General features: G+C 35.7%; 1 pseudogene; it reads left to right on the top strand.

The window, feature by feature from the left end:
* The first annotated feature begins 685 nt into the window (after positions 1 to 685).
* On the top strand, positions 686 to 2558 carry LOC120139430 (annotated as a pseudogene).
* Positions 2559 to 2944: the final 386 nt, after the last annotated feature.

Raw genomic sequence — 2944 nt, 5'->3', positions numbered from 1 at the left:
CAGATTCAATTTAAGCTACAATTCAACCGAAATTTTTAATGAATTAAAATGAATTATTTGATATCTTACTCGAAAAGTTTACAAGTAACTCCAAAAAGTAATGTATTATTTTTTTATTTTTTAATTAAATTATTAATGATATTAACATTTATACGTTGTTCTTTTAAAACACAATATGGAACTTTCATGTAATAAAGGTTCATATTCGAACTTGAGTTTGAGCATAAACCGAACACAATATGGAACTCGAGCCTCAATCGAGCAAATCTGAGAATATTTTAAGTTCAAGTTTTTTTTTGAGCTCGATTCGTGATTGAATTTTTAATTTTGAGTCAAGCTTAACAATTTTAAACTCGTGATCTTTCGAGTCGAGTCGAACTCAGTTTTATTTTTTTTAAGTAAAGTTAACCTTAATGATACTCGAACTCAACTCGGTTCGATTACAACCGTACACTTAATTGCTTAATAGATACATCTTTTCTTCAATGACTAGCTTTATTTTGCTGATATGTATAAGCTTAAAATTACTTCATCATTCTAGGAGTTTTCCTTCTCCATTATAAGCTATTGTTAATGTCCATAAGTAACCTCTTCTTTTTATTATACATTTGGGTTTTTCTACTTCCATCTTGTGGCTTCTTTTTCTTATTCTTCTCTATATAACCAATGCTTTCTCTCTTTCCATTTCTTTTATATCAAATTCCAAAAATGAAGAGCATTAGTGTTGTGGTTGTTTTCTCATTGGCTTTGGTTCTCGGCATTGCCGAGGGTTTTGATTTTCATGAGAAGGATTTAGCATCGGAAGAACGGTTGTGGGATCTGTACGAGCGGTGGCGGAGCCATCACACAGTGTCGAGGAGTGTTCAATGTGTTCAAGCAGAATGTTATGCATGTTCACAACACCAACAGCAAGGACAAGCCATACAAGCTTAAGCTGAACAAGTTTGCTGACATGACCAACCATGAATTCAGGAATGCATACGCTGGCTCCAAGATTGGGCATCATAAGATGTTCCAAGGGAAGCCCCGAGGCGCCGGTAGTTTCATGTACGAGAACGTCAACGACGTCCCACCGTCCGTTGATTGGCGTAACAAAGGTGCTGTCACTGCTGTTAAGGATCAAGGCCAATGTGGTACGGATACATTTCAAATAACACAAGTCATATATTTGAGTTTTTTGTGATATCTCACTCAATACTTATCATCAACAGGTAGTTGCTGGGCATTTTCAACAGTTGTGGCTGTGGAGGGAATTAATCAAATCAAAACCAACAAATTAGTATCATTATCCGAGCAAGAATTGGTGGATTGTAACACCGAACAAAACCAAGGCTGCAATGGAGGTTTAATGGACATAGCCATTGATTTCATCAAGAAGAATGGCTGGATCACTACTGAATTTAATTACCCTTACAAAGCTGATGATGGAACTTGCGATGTTTCTAAGGTCAAATTTATTTTCTTTTGAACAAAGGTTTGGTTGATTAAAATTTATGAGAATTAAAATATGGTGGATTTGTTTGATTGCTTTGCAGGAGAATTCGCAGACAGTATCCATCGATGGGCACGAGAATGTGCCAGAAAACAACGAGGATGCTCTGCTTAAAGCTGTTGCAAACCAGCCAGTTGCAGTGGCCATCGATGCTGGGGGTATGGATTTCCAGTTCTACTCGGAGGTAAACTTTCAAATTCATCTTATGTGGATTTGTATTGTTCATAATTTCTCATTTTTTAAGTACTTGTTCCCTCTGTTGCACGGGTACGACAACCCAATGCCCTTTCAAGTATCTAATACGTTCTCGTGATGGGTACGGAACCAGTACAGTTCGGGTATATACCGGAAAGTCTCATGTAGAAAGGGTACGGTTAAAATTAACTAGACACGTCGGAGAAATTTTAAGAAACATATCAAAGACAGGGTTTGATCTTCACGCGCGTACAAGGTTACATTTCTAAAACGTCTAGAATCGTCTCAATCATATGTCAAAAACTCAACATATGTCCGCTTTAACGAAAATTGTGCATGCAGAAAACTAAATATAGGTCTAATATACGATTTTATAGTAATTACGAATTTTAAAATTTATTTATATTTACCGTATTCTTGCCGTACCCGTAACATGTAATTTTGGAAAATACCATTTCACGTCCTCATATTAGTTCCATATCTATCCTCGTACCCTTATAAGTGTAACATAGGTTATTCCATGTTGGTAGCTAGATCATGTGTTAATGTAAACTAATTGATGTGTGAACTTGCAGGGGGTATTCACAGGAGAATGTGGGACAGAGTTGAACCATGGGGTTGCAGCAGTGGGGTATGGGACTACCCTTGATGGGACCAAATACTGGATTGTGAAGAACTCATGGGGGGCAGAGTGGGGTGAGAAAGGCTATATAATGATGGAACGTGGGGTTACAGAAAAAGAAGGGTTGTGTGGTATAGCAATGGAGGCTTCATATCCCATCAAGAACTCTTCCTCTAATCCTGTTGGACCTTCATCCTACCCTAAGGATGAGCTCTAAACAAAATCCTAGATCTAATTTATAGTTTAGATGTGTTGCTTTTATGTTTCCTAAACTTGTATGATGCAATCATGCAATATTGAATAACATATACTTCTGATTTACTTTTAATTTTATAGTATATCGACTGATTTTAAATTTAAGTTTCACTTCTTTATGAACCCATCTGATGGTTTTAATGGTAAAATGAAATATTAACCTTCCTAGAAGTATTGGATCCGATCTGCGACACTTATAAGATGTGTGCATTCTAAATAAATTTTTTAAATTCTGATGAAACAATACCTTATAATTATTTTACATTATTAAAAAAATTCACCACTTCATATTATCAATAATTTAAATTTTCAACACTTTAGAATCCTTTCGAATGGAGAGAAAGAAATAATAAATGTAGCAACGTGACATTTCTGCTAAG

The sequence above is a fragment of the Hibiscus syriacus genome, unplaced genomic scaffold, assembly GCF_006381635.1.
Source record: "Hibiscus syriacus cultivar Baekdansim isolate YM2019G1 unplaced genomic scaffold, ASM638163v2 tig00110745_pilon, whole genome shotgun sequence".
Taxonomy (NCBI): domain Eukaryota; kingdom Viridiplantae; phylum Streptophyta; class Magnoliopsida; order Malvales; family Malvaceae; genus Hibiscus; species Hibiscus syriacus.
This window is presented reverse-complemented; position numbering and strand designations above follow the sequence as displayed.